General features: G+C 40.7%; 1 long non-coding RNA gene across 1 annotated transcript; it reads left to right on the top strand.

Moving 5' to 3' along the window:
* The first annotated feature begins 12,069 nt into the window (after nucleotides 1-12,069).
* LOC145109629 (uncharacterized) lies at nucleotides 12,070-13,386 on the top strand. The gene is made up of 2 exons (XR_013709107.1): nucleotides 12,070-12,471; nucleotides 12,790-13,386. It is a non-coding gene; the product is annotated as an uncharacterized LOC145109629 (long non-coding RNA).
* Nucleotides 13,387-16,655: the final 3,269 nt, after the last annotated feature.

Genomic DNA, 16,655 nt, shown 5'->3' with positions numbered 1-16,655 from the left:
TGGAACTCATGAACCGCGTATGTAGGCTGATGTTAGATTGGTCTATGATTGTATTTTTTGAATACAACTTGGTCTATTTCAAGACCCAGGAGCTGCATGAGGAGCACTTCAGGGAGGTATTGAAGACTCTGAGGATGGAGAGGTTGTTGCGAAGTTCTCCAAGTGTGAGTTATGGTTGCACGAGGTGCAGTTTCTGGGGCAACTTGTCAACCAAAATGGTATTCCGGTCAGTCCGACCACGCTCGAGGTCGTGATGAGATGGGAGGTTCTGAGGTCTCCATCTGAGATTCGGAGTTTCCTTGGGTTGGCAGGTTACTATCGGAGATTCATTCAGGACTTCTCCAAGATAGCGATTCCTTTTACTCGGTTGACGAAGAAGACTATCCCTTTTCGCTGGGGGCCTGAGCAGCGGGCAGCGTTTGAGACCCTGAGACAGAGAAATTTGTGAGGTACCGATTTTGATCCTGTCGGAGGGTGTTGAGAATTTAATGGTTTATTGTGATGCGTCAATCATGGGTTTGGGTGCAGTTCTGATGCAGAGGGGTCGTGTTATTGCTTACGCATCGAAGGAGTTGAAGCCTCATGAGGCGAATTACCCGACACATGATTTGGAGTTGGGGGTTGTGGTTTTCACCCTCAAAATTTGGCGACATTACCTTTATGGGGTCCGTTGTAGTATTTACATGGATGATAAGAGTCTGAGGTATTTGATGGATCATCTGAATCTAAACATGAGACAGTGCCGGTGGTTGGATGTGGTGAAAGATTTTGATTGTGAGATTCTTTACCATCCGGGGAAGACCAATGTGGTGACCTATGCTCTCAGTCGTAAGGCGGTCACGGCTCCGATCAGGGATATCTGTATGAGAATGACAGTTATTACTCCACTCTTGGAGTGGATCTGAGAGGCTCATGTTGAGGCTATGAAAGAAGAGCACCGGAAGATTAAGCACATAGTAAGTCAGGTGGATTCCTTCATTATGATAGTCAGGGGTTATTGACTCTTCATCGGAGCGTGTGAGTTCCTTACTGGGGTGGTGCGCGACAGGTTTTGATGGAAGAGGTGCACAAATCGAGATTCTCCATTCATCACGGGGTGACGAAGATGTACAGAGATCTCCGTCCTGATTATTGGTGGCCCTGTAGGAAGCAGGATGTAGCCTGGTATGTTGAAAGGTGCTTGACTTATAGGAAAGTCAAGTCCGAGCATCAACGACCTCACGACAATATGCAACCGTTGGACATTCCCGTTTGGAAATGGGAAGAGATCACCATGGACTTCATTACGAAGTTACCTCGGACAACGCGCGGAGTGGATTTGATTTGGATCATCGTGGATCGATTGACCAAGAGCGCGTATTTTGTTCTGATTCAGGAAAGTATCTATGCGGTGAAGTTGGCCGACATTTACATCAAGGAGGTTGTGGAACGATATAGGGTGCCGATTTCAGTGGTTTCAGACAGAGACGTCCGGTTTACTTCCAGGTTTTGGAAGAGGTTTCACGAGGAGTTTGGTACTCGTCTGCACTTCAGCACAACTTTTCACCAGCAGACTGACGGATAGAGTGAGCGGACTATCCAGACCTTGGAGGATATGCTTAGGGCGTGTGTATTTGATTTTGGTGGGAGTTGGGATACGTATCTTCCTATGGCGAAGTTTTCTTATAACAATAGTTATCATGCCAGCATTGATCGACCTCCTTTTGAGATGTTGTATGGGAGGAAATGCAGGACCCCGATAAACTAGGGTGACGTCGGTCAGCAAGTCATGGGGAGTACTGAAGTGGAACTCAAGACTACCAAGTTGATTCAGCAGGTTCGGAGTAGACTATAGACAAATCAGAGTCGACAGAAGAGCTATGTCGACAAGTGCTAATCGGACCTAGAGTTCCAGGTTGGGGATATGGTCCTCCTGAAGGTGTCACCTTGGAAAGGTGTCATTCGATTCAGGAAGCGGGGCAAGCTGGGCCCAAGGTATATTAGTCCTTTCAGGTTTGTAGCCCAGGTGGGTAGGGTAGCGTATCATTTGGATCTTCCGGAAGAACTCAGTCAGATTCATAGTACATTTCACGTCTCTAAGCTACGGAAGTGTTTGGTCGATGATTCTGTAGTGGTTCCATTGGAGGATATTTAGGCGGATGATCGCCTAAATTACATCGAGAGACCGATGGCGATCTTGGATCTAAACATGAAATCCTTGAGGAACAAGGTTTTCGAGTTGGTAAAGGTACAGTGGCAGCATCGGAAGGGGTCTGAGTGGACGTGGGAGCCTGAGGATGAGATGAGGGAGCACTACCCAGAGTTATTTGCGGCATCAGAAGTCGAGGACAAAGTCTGATTTAAGTGGGGTAGAGTTGTAACACCTGATTCGAGGTATTTTCATTTTTTACCCTTGGTGTGTTAACACTTTGCAAATTTGGTCCCTAGGGAGAGTTTTTCCATTTCTAGTAAACTTGTAGTATGCGGGGGCGTACTCCTTGTATGCGGTGTGTACTCGTGTAGGGGACAAACCCTAAATTTTAGGGTTTGGACCCTATTTAAACAACATTATGAGCCTTGGATCTCTCATTTCTCAGCCTCCAAAGCCCTTTGAGTCACATTTCAAAATCCTAACCCTTTTGAAGAATTTTGGCCCCTCTTGTGTGTGTTTTAGTGTACGTTAGTGAGACTTGGAGAATAAGAAGTTGGAAGAAGGGGAAGTGATCAAAGGAGGGCTTTTAGATGCAAAATTCTCACATCATTTCCATCGTCATTGAGGTATAAAGCTTGGAACTTGCTCCTTATTTACTTAGATCTAGTACTTATGAGGTTTTGGTCCCGCTTTGGTCATATGATGAGGTCTAATGGATTCCTTCCATACCAGAAGTTAGGAGTTGCTTCTCTTGATGTTTCTGAGGTCCTAAGTCCATAAAGTTAGCATCTTGATGGTTGAGGATCAACCATGCATGAGTTTAGGTCATTATGGTGAAAGTAGAATGCTTAAAGTGAGGTTTGGGTCCTTTTGATCCATGGAAAGGCTCCAAGTTAATGGCTTTATGGTTTAAGACGTTTGATAGGACTTGGATCTAAATTTTGGGTTGTTGGTTACAAGTATTAAGCACTTAACGAAAATATGCTTAATGGGCACGTTCGCTAGGCGTACGTATTTGTACGTTGCGCATATGATGCCCGGTCCCTGATATTGACTTCCTCATGTGTAAGCCTGAGTACGTCGGGTGTACTCAGCCGCCATTGACTTCGGTTGACTTTCTTGATTTGGGACGCTTTTTGGACTAGAAGAGTTTTGGGCCCTTTTGGGCCATTAGCCTTCTGATTTTTGGCTATGGCTAGGCCTTAGGCTTTATTGGAATTAGGTCGTGATGGGTTTTGGTCCCAATGAGGAAGTTGGGCCTTATTGGGCTATTTAGGCTAATCGGATTGGGCCATAGGTTTTGGGCCTAGTGAGGAAAGCATACAATGGACTTCTACCCTGAGGTTTGTGTTGGATTAGTGTCTAAGCCCGTAACTATATTTGGTAAGTACTTGACCCGATTGTGCATGGTTCTTATGGTTTATTAATATATTATATGAAAAATATATTAAAAGAGAAATCATATAATTAAATTAATATTAGACAAGAATTAATTAAGAAATTAATTCTGTAGCTAAAAGGCATTAATTAAATATCATGGACTTAAACTGTCAAATGTGTGATAGTGGAGTATTGGGCTGAGAAGCCTCTTGGACTAGGCATGGACGAAGTTAGGATGTGTCCATCCATAATTTCGGCCATAAGGCCCTATTTCAGCAGCTTCCTCGGATAGCTTAAGGCCTAAGCTGTCCATTAGGGTTTAGGCTGAAACCCTAGCAGCACCAGTATAAATAAGACCCTAAGGCTTCCAATTTTCGGCCACTTGATACCCTAGAAAGATCATAGCCGAAATTGTGCCTCTCCCCTCTCTTCAATATCATCCTCTTGCTTCCTTGGTGTTTGTAAGCCATTAGAGGAGTGACACTTGTGACTCTAAGCTCCAAGACAAGAAGATTCAAGCTATTGTTCAAGAGGTAATTATCTAGATCTGTTTTCTTATTTCAATTTCAAATCATGTATACTAGATCTAGGGTTAGAAAGTCTTGGATGAATTGCATGTACAATAGAGAAGCCTAGATCCAAGCTTTAGGGTTTTCATGAGCACATAGGATGTTCTTTTGGCTAAAACCCATCAGTGGTATCAGAGCCTTGATTGGTTTCTATTGTATTGATGCTTTGTGTCTTCATTCTTGCTTTAAAATCGAATTTTTGGCCCCCTGACTGACAGACTCGGCGAGTCCCAAAGTGGGCTCGACAAGTAGGATGAACTCGACGAGTCCGTAAGGGGACTCGGCGAGTCGGGACGTCAGACAGAGGGATTTTCGGGATTTATTGCTGTTTTGTTGAAGGATAATTACCAAAATCAGTTTTGACTAATAAAAACCGAATTTTATTGTTGTTATATGTTTATCCTTACCAAAACAAAAGATAATCACCAATTATTTGAATGATTAATTCCTTATATGATAATATTTAGTTATTTAAATTATTTGATGAATTATCTTGTAAATAAAATTGATTAGGTCAAATTTAGATAATCATTAAATTAAATGTTTAATTTTAAATTATTTGTTATTTGATCCTATGTGTTTTGAAAAGTTCAAAACTTGCCCTCAAGTTTTCAAATTTAATTTTTTGATTAAAATTTTAATTTGAACTATTTAAATTTCAAACCCTAGAATTTTACAAGTTTAAAATTCAACCTTATACTTTATAATATTATAATATTAATATATATATATATATATATATATATATATATATATATATATATATATATATAACTTAAATGCTAGTCTTACCGTTAATAGGCCTCATTCACGAAGCCGGTCTAAAAGGGGGGTATAAGGTTATGGCCTATAAAATGGTCATTTAATGGGTGTCCACTCTCACCCACCGCTTCCTTGATTGGTGGAGGGTCGTTAGCCGAACGGGTAGGATAGGGCAACCCTTTCCTCATTAAAAGTATAATGAAATTATAAAAGTAACTAAATGTTTTTATAAAATTCTCAATCTTAGTTACTTTAGGCAAAAGTGAATTGATGCAATTCCATGAAATTACACTTTTTACCCTTGCTAAGACGTTAGTGGAGCATGTGTGGTTAACCGGCACACTAATTGGGTTCTAAGCAAAGGTGGCAAAGGGTGACTCATTGTTTGTCGTAGTTCGATAGAGCATGTATGGTTAACCGGCACATCGAGTAGGTGACTGTAACAATGAGGGCACCATGTACATTTGCATGGTTATTCACACCTGCTTTGTGATCCTCGGCATCCCAGTCACAAACTTGAGGGGAATATCGAGATTTAAACATGTTATTGAAACGTTCAATGAATCTCAAAAGATCTAGGAGTTTTCAATACATTTAAAACTTAGCTTTATTTGTTTTTCATGGTGGAAAATTAGTGAATCGTCATTCAATTACCTTCAAATTATTTACTTGTTAGATTACGGCATCCCTCTTCTAATTTGTAAATAATGTTGTTGGATCCTAGCCCTAATTTCTCATTTGGGTGTTTAATTGGGGATTCGTTTCTAATCAAACTTTGTTCTTTTTCCTTTTCAGATGTCGAACGTCAATAACAACGCTTCTGGTTTAACTTCCTCTGGCTCATTCTCACTCATGAACTTGTGTGGGAGAGTGATCTTTGACAGGTCCAATTTCAATGAGTGGATCCGCAACATTCGAATGGTCACTCGTTACGAGGACAAAGAGTATGTCCTCGATGAGAAGTTGAAGGAAATCAACATCAACACTGCCTCTGCTGAAGAGATCACGGCCTTTGAGGCCCATGAGCGTGATGCCACGAAAGTCCATTACATCATGCTAGCGACTATGACTGCCGAACTCCAGAAGTCCTGTGAGGACATGTACCCCTATGAAATGCATCAGGATCTACTAGACCGGTACCACCAAAGCGCCAGGCAAGAAAGGTATGAGATCATCACTTCGATGATCACTACCAAAATGGGTAATGGAGAGTCCCTTATTGCTCATCTGCAAAAGATGTAGAGATATGACGATCGCTTGCTAAAGCTAAATGTTAACTTTGATGAAGAGCTGGCAATTGACATCATCATTCTTTCCTTGCCTCTCTGCTATAGAGTTCCGCATGACCTACCACATGAATAAGGAGGAGGTCACCTTGAGCAAGCTTCAAGGACTGTTGAGGACTGCTAAGAGCAACCTCAAAGATAAATCTGTTGCATCATCTCCAACTCCTATTGCTGCCCCAGTCCTGGAAATTGAGCAAGGGAAGGGTAAGAAGAGGAAGACTCCCTCAAAGAGCCACCATAAGGGAAAGTCCCAAAATGGCTCCTCTTCTAGTGGAACCAAGGTTGGTTCTGCTAAACCCAACTCCAACCCCAAGGAGGCAGAGTGCCACCACTGCCACGAAATAGGGCATTGGAAAAGAAGTTGCCCGAAATATCTACAAGACATCAAGGATGGAAAGATCAAGCCGTCCTATGCAGGTATTTACACTATTAAATCTAATGATTCATCACATGCTATTTCTTGGGTTCTTGATACAGGATGTGGTTTTCACATTTGTTCTGACTTGTAGGGCCTAAGAAGAAATAGGGATATGGAGCATGGGAAGATAAATTTGATCATGGAGAACAGAAGATCGTCGCCTGACACCAAGATTAGAATTTACTCTTTAATGCTCAGTAGTGGATTAGGATTAGATTTAAATAATTGTTGCTATTCGCCAGATATGGCAAGAAACATCATTTCATTTCATGGTTTGTATAGAAAAGGATTTCGATATTCATTTGATAATGAAAAGGGTTCTATTAATGTTTATCTTAATGGTGTTTTCTATTTTGAAGCATTGCCTTGTAATGGAATATATGAAACTGTGATGGTTGTAGACAATTTAGGAAATGATGTGTTGTGTATTGATTCTTCCAATGATTTGGATAAAGCATGCTTGTGGCATTGTCGTCTTGGACATGTCAACAAGAAACGCATAGCCCAACTCCAAAAGGATGGAGTGTTGGAGTCATTCGACCTTAGGGACGATGACGTGTGTGAGTCTTGTTTACTTGGAAAGATAACCAAGTCACCCTTCACTGGTACTTGTGCGAGGGATGAGGGTTTATTGGATCTCATACATACAGATGTATGTGGACCTTTTAGATCCACCACAAGGGATGCGTGCCGCTTCTACGTGACTTTTACCGATGATTATAGCAGATATGGCTATATCTACTTAATCAGGCATAAGTCATAAACCTTTGAAAAGTTCAAAGAGTTCAAGCAAGAAGTGGAGAACTAGTTGGGCAGGAAAATCAAGATGGTTCGATCAGATCGAGGTGGAGAGTACCTAAGTCTTGAATTCCACGACTACCTCAAGGAATGCGGAATTGTTTCACAATTAACGCCACCTAGGACACCACAGTTGAATGGTGTGGCTGAGAGGAGTAATCGAACCTTGCTAGACGTGGTTCGTTCCATGATGAGTCATGCTTCGCTATCTATCTCATTCTGGGGGTATGCCTTAGAGACTGACGACCATATCCTTAACTTAGTCCCTACGAAGAAGGTTGCCAAAACACGTCACGAGATGTGGATGGGGAAAGCTCCCTCATTGGCACACATCAAGGTTTGGGGTTGCGAGGCTTTCGTAAGACGAGAGACTCACGATAAGCTCGAACCTCGTAGTGAGCGGTGTATTTTTATCGGCTACCCGCAGAAGTTCTTTGGATATCTCTTCTATAGATCGAGTGACGATGTTGTCTTCGTTGTGAGGAGAGGGGTTTTCCGAGAGAGAGAACTCATAAGCCAAGGGGACAGTGGGAGGCAAATCGATCTTGAAGAGCTTCAAGAGTCGAGCGATGAAGGATCCTCTAACAATGGCGCTCAACCCGAGGAGGAAACTCCGGTTGAACCGATTGACAAGTCCTTACCTCTTAGACGTTCTAGTAGAGTTAGTGTTCCGCCCGTGTTGTATGGTTTTCATATAACGAGTGAGGGTGATACGTTTATTAGTGATAGTACACTAGTAAATTTGGACGAACCTAACAGCTATAAGGAAGCCATGGCAGGCCCGGAGTCTGTGAAATGGAAATAGGCTATAGACAGTGAGATTCAGTCCATGTACGACAACCAAGTTTTGAATTTGGTTTAAAATGTGACAGGTCGTAAGACGGTCGGGTGCAAGTGGATCTTCAAGAAGAAGACCGACATGGATGGGAATGTACACACCTATAAGGCGCGATTGGTTGCGAATGGTTTCACTCAAACTCCCGGAGTTGACTAGACCTTTTCACCAGTTGAGAAGATAAAGTCTATCAGGGTGATGCTGGCCATTGCTGCATTTCATGACTATGAAATATGGCAGATGGATGTCAAAACCGCCTTCCTTAACGGGAAGTTGGCTGAGGATGTTTACATGGCTCAGCCAGAGGATTTTGTCAATGCGAAACATCCCAATAGAGTGTGTAAGCTTGAGAAGTCCATCTATGGACTAAAACAAGCATCTCGCAGATGGAATCTTTGTTTCGATGAGAAAGTCAAAGAGTTTGGTTTTCTGCGAAGCGAGGATGAATCATGTGTATATGTCAAAGCCAGTGGGAGTATAATTAGCTTCCTCGTATTGTATGTCGATGACATACTACTCATACGAAACGACATCCCAACCCTGAAGGAAGTTAAATCCTGGCTTGGGAAGTGCTTCGCTATGAAGGACCTCGGAGAGGCTGCCTATATTCTGGGAATAAGGATAGTGAGAAACAGAAGTAAGAGACTAATAGGACTTAGTTAGAATACTTACTTGGACAAGGTACTAAAACGTTTTAGTATGGAGAATTCAAAAAATGGGGAGTAACCAATCCAAAGTAATGCCAAGTTGAGTAAGACTCAAAGCCCGAGTACCGAAGTCGAGATAGCATAAATGAGCCGAGTACCATACGCTTCCGCAGTTGGCTCGATTATGTATGCTATGACTTGTACTCGCCCTGATGTGGCCTTCGCTTTGAGCATGGTCAGCAGATATCAAGGGAACCCTGGCAAAGCACATTGGACCGCAGTCAAGAATAATCTTAAGTACCTTCAGAGGACCAAGGAATGATTTTTAGTCGTCGGTGGGAGTGACGACTTAAGGGTGCGAGGGTATAGTGATGCCAGTTTTCAAACCGATAGGGACAACTACCGTTCGCAGTCGGGCTGGGTCTTTACCCTAAATGGAGGAGTAGTGACTTGGAAAGTTCCAAGTAGGAGACCGTAGCTGATTCAACGTGCGAATCAGAGTATATAGCAGCGAGCGAAGCGTCAAAGGAGGCGATATGGTTGAAGAACTTCATTGGAGACCTTAGATTTGTGCCAACCATAAAGGAGCCCATGGAAATTTTCTGTGATAATGAAGGAGCGCTTGCCTTAACCAAGGAACCGAGGGATCATGGCAGATCTCGACATATCGACAGAAAATATCACTTTATTCGACATCGGATGGAAGAAGGACTCCTCATAGTGAAGAGGGTATCATCGGAAGATAACCCAGCAGATCCCCTTACGAAGGGACTGAGTATGGTTAAGCATGCTAGGAGCATCGGGCTGAAGGACGATATTAGTTTAGATTAGATAGTTTAGAGACGTGTAATAGATAAATGTAATTGACATTTGATGAATAAATAAAAGAGTATTATTTATAAGTAAAGTACTGTCTTGTGTTAATTATTTACCTATTGTTTCATTTTGCATGTTTTGACTTCCTAAATAATAAGATTATTCAAATGTTCCATAGTCGCTCATACTTTGGGAGTAGGTATGAAAGAAGATTGTCATGAATTGGTGTGTAGATTGTCTGAAATGTATTAGACATAGCAAAGGTTTGCTACAACATTCATGAGTGCTTATGAGATCGATTTGAGCATTGGATTAGACCCGCGCTTTCTGGAATCACTTCATGGAATTTATCACGAGTGATCACAAGACGATAATATCATATGGTCTTAAAACCTAGATATATTGTTTATTGTTTGCAAGTTGGTTGTGCATTGATAATGCGTAAACGCATCAGTAACTTGATGTTATAAAACGTATTGTTGTGTATGATTTGATTAGTGAATAGTAAATACATATAAGTCGAAGTTTATCTGTTCCTTTTATCCTAAGAGGGTAAAAGCGATATCAGGGCCCCTCGATGATTTTGTTTGACTTATGTGTCAGGCCCGGTCAGGACTGAATTGATGTGTTCAATTAAGTTCTATGTCAAAAGAATCAGAGATCGAGAAAGAACTGCTGGACAATAAGTATGACTATGTTCCATGTATTTGTCCGCACAATATCTAGAACGGATGACTATACGATCCCTTATCTAGAGGACAGGTTACTGATAAGATCAGAGTTCGACAACGTCTTTGAGAGCTACGATTGCTAATCGGATTGTGCTTGCATTTATAGTTACTAGACTTGTCCAAGTGGGAGACTGTTGGATTAGTGTCTAAGCCCGTAACTATATTTGGTAAGTACTTGACCCGGTTGTGCATGGTCCTTTTGGGTTGCCTTCACCTAATGCAACTTGACAGGGTGATTTATGAATGGAGAGGTTAATATGGTTTATTAATATATTATATGAAAAATATATTAAAAGAGAAATCAAATAATTAAATTAATATTAGACAAGAATTAATTAAGAAATTAATTATGTGGCTAAAAGGCATTAATTTAATATCAGGGACTTAAACTGTCAAATGTGTGATAGTGGAGTATTGGGCTGAGAAGCCTCTTGGACTAGGCATGGACGCAATTAGGATGTGTCCATCCATAATTTCGGCCATAAGGCCCTATTCCAGAAGTTTCCTTGGATAGCTTAAGGCCTAAGCTGTCCATTAGGGTTTAGGCTGAAACCCTAGCAGCACCAGTATAAATAAGACCCTAAGGCTTCCAATTTTCGGCCACTTGATACCCTAGAAAGATCATAGCCGAAATTGTGCCTCTTCCCTCTCTTCAATATCATCCTCTTGCTTCCTTGGTGTTTGTAAGCCATTAGAGGAGTGACACTTGTGACTCTAAGCTCCAAGACAAGAAGATTCAAGCTATTGTTCAAGAGGTAATTATCTAGATCTGTTTTCTTATGTCAATTTCGAATCATGTAGGCTAGATCTAGGGTTAGAAAGTCTTGGATGAATTGCATGTACAATAGAGAAGCCTAGATCTAAGCTTTAGGGTTTGCATGAGCACATAGGATGTTCTTTTGGCTAAAACCCATCAGCTTGGACTTCAGATTAGGACTCCAGTTTGGGATGGTGGACTAATTATTAGTTGGACATTATTTGATGGTTTTAGCACGGGGATTTTCCAGATCAGCGGATTGGGATTTTATTTGAGAGATTCAACAACTTGAGATGAGTTTCCTCATTGTGTTTGGTGGGTCGAAGGCACCAATGTCGGGCCATGACTTGATATTATTAGGATGCTAGTTGTCTACGTGACCCTTGCATGTTTGTTATCTGATATGTATACCAGGCGAGACCTGATGACTATATTGTATGCTATTTATCTTTGTGATTCTTGCATGTGTTTATGTGTTTGTATGTATATCGGGCGGGACCCGATGCCAGGCGGGGCCTGATGACTGACAGATCTATTCCGAGTGGGGCTAGATGGCGGGCGAGGCGCATTATATATTTGATATGTATGGTATGTGGTATTTTGGGGAACTCACTAAGCTTCGTGCTTATAGTTTTCATTTTATGTTTCAGGTACTTCTGGTTTGAAGGGGAAGAGCTCAGGATGACTGCATTGCACACTAGGGATGTCAAAAACCTCCGTGGGACCCCGATACTGTACGGGACTAAATTTTTAAAAAAAATCTGCGAGCGAGGGCGGGGGCAGGATTAAACTCAGTTTATATTCAGGATCGGGGTCGGGAGTCGGTATTTTCGTCCCGTACTCCCGCAGGGGGCCCGTTTGTACATTTATGTAAAAATTATATATTTGATATAAAATACATATATAAAATAGATTTTTTAATTTTAGGTTTAGGTTTCACACTTTCACTTTCCCGTTTCCTTCTTCCGCCCAAAACGAGTACGACGACTTCACAGTTCACACTCCCACCTAAAAGGCCAACTGGCCAAGACGCGACGATCCCAATCGGCCAATCCCGTCACAGCATCGTTGACGAGACGACGAAAAAGTCACCATTACGACTTGGACTTTCTATATTGCCTGTCGACGTTGCGTCATTGTCGAAATCGGACATATCCTTACACCCCATCGACGAAATCAGAGTGCTCACTTACGCTAGTCGACTTCCACCGGTCAATTTCTGATGCCGAGTGTCGACGCCCTTCTGTCGGTCTTAATCGAATGATGTCATCTTCAACGTCCAACGAACGCAGCGACTTCGTCTCTCTAGTCTCCACAATTCGAACACGATTACACGAATAGGTTAGCCTGATTTCTGATTTCTCCTTTTCCAGTCTTCATCTGTGATGTTTTCATTTACTAATTTCTGTCAAATAGTCAATGATTTCTGTTGATTTCTATCGATTTCAACTGAGTTTGATTTATTGTTTATGTTTTGGGTTTGATTCTTTTACTGTTCTGTGCTTTAAGTGTGAACAAGTTCTGGTATCTGATTTATTGTTCATGTATTGGGTTTGATTCTTTCGCAGTATTTGCATAGAATATTGTTTACATTTTTACTAATAATTTGGTTATTTGCATAGAATATTGGTACTTATAGGCTTAAATTATATTGTGCAGCCAAATAAAAGCATTTTCGAAGAGATGGACTAAAATTGACAAAATATGGAACTTTGGAGGCTTGAGGGAAAGAAGAAATAAAACTCAAAAAATCTCGTACTAACGACGTGAGTAATTGAAGGCTCACGACGTGAGTAGAGTGTTCTAGAAGATATGCATCGGATGAAGAAGAGTCCTTGTCGAATACGTTAATCTCGCATTCACGTCGTGAGGCTTATCTGCTCACGACGTGAGATTGGAAAAATCAAAAAGTATATAAACTCTTGTCCATTACAACTTGGGAGAATTTTGGCTACCTTGGAGGGTTCCTGGACACGAATTGGAGAAGAAGAAAAGTTCTGGAATTGGTTTTCAACACCAAGGAAGAAGAAGTTCAATATTTGATTCATATTTTGGTACATTTAAACATGTTTTTGATTAGGGATTTTGTTTGCTTAGTTGCTAGTATGTCCAGCTAAATCTAGTTGCTTCTGTTAGCTAGATGAAGCTGGAACTCATGGTGTATTTAGTTTAGCTTTGATTTGCTAGTTGGTTAAGACTTGTGTTGGATTGATTTTACCTAGTATGTTTGTTTGATAATTGATTGCTTTAAATTCTTATTCTGTGTAGTTAGTGAATATGAAGTTACATGAATTTGAATACCTAATAATTCAGTGAACACTAGTTTATTAGAGCTAAGATCAAACCAATCTTAGATAAGCAATTATTAAAATTAAGCTGTGCTAGAGAACTCATGATTATGACCATAATGTGTGTTTATCAAATCAATCTTACATAGCTCCAATTTCATTTAATAATCGATTTTGTGTTAGCTATTGTGTGACCATACATAGATTTACATGAATTGATTAATGTTAGTAGATTTAGAACTAAATTGCTAATACTGTCTTAATTCGTAACCAACAGTAATTGTGATAGCTAATTATTACCCATTGAGTGAAAGTGGATTCGAACTAACAGAAGTGTTTGTTTATTGATTGATTTTGTGTTAAAAGAATTAAGTTCATCTAATCGTGAAAAATTAGATAAAACCCTTTCCTTTGTTGATAATTAAGTTAGTTTAATAGTAAGTAGATTAATTAGTCAATACTGTTCCCTATGATCGACACCCGACTTACCCAAAGCTATACTATAGTCTGACTAGGTACACTGCGTAGGTGCAAGTAGTTAGTTAAGGTAGTTAGGTTATAAATTTAAAATTAGGTGTAACCATTTGCACACATCAAGTTTTTGGCGCCATTTCCTGGGAATGGATACCAAATAAATTATGCCAACCCTTGCACGTGAATGAAAATCCATTCCCCAAAAATATCTTTGTAAGAAACGGAGACAACCGATAAAAGATTCCGACCTCCCTCAATCTTGCCCAATGAATTGTAGGGGCAAGAGCAATTTCCCTATTGTACAACCACCCTAGCTTGTTGTTGCAACGTGTCAAAATATCTCGTGGCATGGTTGTTGGGAAAACGTAGAATGGGTGCAAACTTGCCACCCCTGTCGGAACTTCTCTTCTGGGAGCCATTGCTACAAAAAATAAACATAAAACAAAACAAACAAAAACATCCCCAAAAGATTAGTATTAAACAGAATCAGAAACTGAGAGTGTCTAGGATTCACGTCGTGAATCCCTAAGGAGTCACGTCGTGAGTTCGTAATCAAAAGTCAGAATCGGTCCATTCTGTGTGCGGATCGTGCGAATCTAATGTTTAGGGTTTTATGCTAGGACAATTTCAAACTCATTCCAGGTGCATGCAGCAAAATCTTCACACATTAAGGGTATTGATTTTGATTTTCAAATGAAATGCAAACCCTAACCCCTAAATCTAGCAAATAAATCATGTAAAGAATATTAATTTACCTAGATTGGAGGATTACGTAAGCACAAGAAGAATAAGAGAAGATGTCGGCCGCAATCGAAACAAAGGGGGGGGACCAAAATCCGTTTTCACTTCGTGGGAGAATAAAGTAATGGTTTAGGTCAAATGGTTTCTGTCTTTTACTGTGGTCCCATGCGATTCTAAATTCACGTCGTGAATCCCTAAGGAGTCACGTCGTGAGTTCATGTTGAGCTGAACACTTGGGCCATTCGATTAAAGATTAAGTGGGTTGGGTAATATAATGGCCTAACAAAAAGGTGTCCGTAAGTCACAATTATACTCACGTCGTGAACCATAATGATTCACGTCGTGAGTTCGTCTGGATCTTAAAACTTTAAATTTTAATTAATTAAATCACCTAATTTATTACCACTTAAGTTTTAGGGACCTCACACTAAAAATAAAAGAAAAGAAAATTCAAACCAAAGTCGGGTTGCCTCCCGAGTAGCGCTTCTTTTTGATGGAGTCGTGAGTCGGACTCCGTGCCTCCTACGTTGAGCTGTCAGAGGAATCCATCACCACCTGAATCTTTTGCTCTTTCCATCGCCTCTTGTACGCTTGAACTCGTCTAATGTACGCCTTCTTTGAATTCTCCTTTTTAGCTTTTACTTCATCTACATCGAGCTTGCGTTTTATCCCTTTAGTCTCTAATTTTTCTTCACTTTTATTAAGCTCCATAGGAATCTTTTCCTCCTTTACCATTGGACTTGTCTCCTTGGAAGTAGCCTCGTCTTCATCACTCGACAATTCATCGCTTTCCTCACTCATCAAAGTTGTTGGTTTTGTGTAGGTAATGACTTCAACGAAGAACAGGACGGATGCTCTCGGTTTGGTGCGTTTTACTTGATGAATTGTCTTGATTTCTTCCTCCATTAGCTTTTCCAATTCTTCAAGATCATTATCTTCTTCCATATTGAACACATCACCTTTTACATCTTCTCCTTGAAAACCTTCTTGTATTCCAAATGTCTCCTCATCATCACCAACCCTCAATGTAAGCTTCGATTCACGAACATCAACTAAAGCTCTAGCAATATTAAGTAGAGGGCGACCAAGAATAATTGGGACATTCACATCCTCCTTCATATCTATAATCACAAAGTCAACTGGGAAAACAAATTTCCCAATTTTAACAAGGATGTCTTCTACAATTCCCATCGGGTGAGTCACCAAACGATTGGCCATGTGGATGGTCATCTTTGTACCCTTCATTTTCTGAATATTCAGCTTTTGATAAAATGAATGTGACATCAAATTTATGCTAGCCCAGGAATCAGCTAAAGCATAAGTCTTCAAATTGTTACCAAACTCACATGGAAGAGTGAGGCGTCCGGGATCTCCCATCTTCTTAGGTATCTCTCCTAATACAGCTCTTGAACTTTGTTCACTAAGAATAACCTTAGATGTAACAACGTAAATTTCCAAAACAATTTTTCATTTTTAAAACATACTTTTATTCATAAGGTAATATCAAAATATAATGTATCCGATGTTATCATAACAAAACATATCCCAGAATCTCAAGACATAACTCCATGAGTGTGTACGGATCATGTCGGCGCCTTCCCGCGATCCTTGCTAGTGCCTGAAACACATAACACAACAACTGTAAGCATAAATGCTTAGTGAGTTCCCCAAAATACCACATACGCACATACGCCGCTCAAGGATATAAGACCTTCCGGTCACTGTGTCTCAGAGGACTTCCGTCCCACAACCCTGGTAGACCTTCCGGCCCTACCCGTAATGACCTTCCGGTTCATATCATCCTGACCTTCCGGTCCACATCATGATGACCTTCCGGACCTTATCATTCATAGCATACATAACACATACATATCATATAACAACATGCAGCACATACATCTCATAGCATATAAGACCTTTCGGTCACACATAGGTACCACTCTAGGTACAGTATAGTGAGAAGACTCACCTCGTACAAAGTCGGATAAACTCTCGTGCTTGACGTCCCGACCTAGCCTCCTC

The sequence above is a fragment of the Lactuca virosa genome, chromosome 4 (assembly GCF_052849685.1).
Source record: "Lactuca virosa cultivar CGN04683 chromosome 4, Lactuca_virosa_CGN04683_v6, whole genome shotgun sequence".
Taxonomy (NCBI): Eukaryota; Viridiplantae; Streptophyta; class Magnoliopsida; order Asterales; family Asteraceae; genus Lactuca; species Lactuca virosa.
Note: the sequence above shows the minus strand (reverse complement) of the source record. Positions and strands in the feature narration are given on the sequence as shown.